The 570-nt window shown below is 35.8% G+C and overlaps 1 protein-coding gene across 1 annotated transcript in view; it reads left to right on the plus strand.

The window, feature by feature from the left end:
- The window catches only part of LOC106872084 (exosome complex component RRP4), a 35394-nt gene that overhangs the window by 14137 nt on the left and 20687 nt on the right, over positions 1-570 (plus strand). The window lies entirely within an intron of this gene.

A 570-nucleotide genomic window follows, 5' to 3' on the forward strand; every position in this document is an offset into this window, starting at 1 on the left:
CACACACATACACTGTACCATAACCCTTTCGTTACCAACCTGGCTGAAACCAGCTCTGGCTCTGAGTACAAATGTCTTGTTTTCATAAGTTTTGAATTAAAATCTTCCACCAAACCTTAGTCACAATTTATGTTCCTAACACTAGCTGAATGATAACTAAGTTATTTTACTAAATTCTTTGTTATATCTAAATTAAAAGAAACACAGAGCATCTCAAAATAAATCCAGTAACAAAAGGGTTAAGGGTATGTCCTGACGTATTCACAACCATCTATCTTCCCCTTTCCAGCTATTTGAAGGGATTTTGTCTTGCAAGTTACTTGGTGACCCCCACCACTGATGCTAGTGCCATGAAAAAAGCACCTGGAACACTCTGTAAGTGTTAAGTAGGGTATCCAACCTTAGAAACCATGTCAAAACAGACAATAGTGTTTGGCACAGTCCTCTGGTTTACCAGCTCGTTAGATTGTGCAACCCATGCTGGCATGGAAAACGGATGATGTATACATATACATACAAACATTATATATATGTACATATATATATATGTATATATATATATATATATAT

The sequence above is a fragment of the Octopus bimaculoides genome, chromosome 3 (assembly GCF_001194135.2).
Source record: "Octopus bimaculoides isolate UCB-OBI-ISO-001 chromosome 3, ASM119413v2, whole genome shotgun sequence".
In the NCBI taxonomy this organism is placed as follows: Eukaryota; Metazoa; Mollusca; class Cephalopoda; order Octopoda; family Octopodidae; genus Octopus; species Octopus bimaculoides.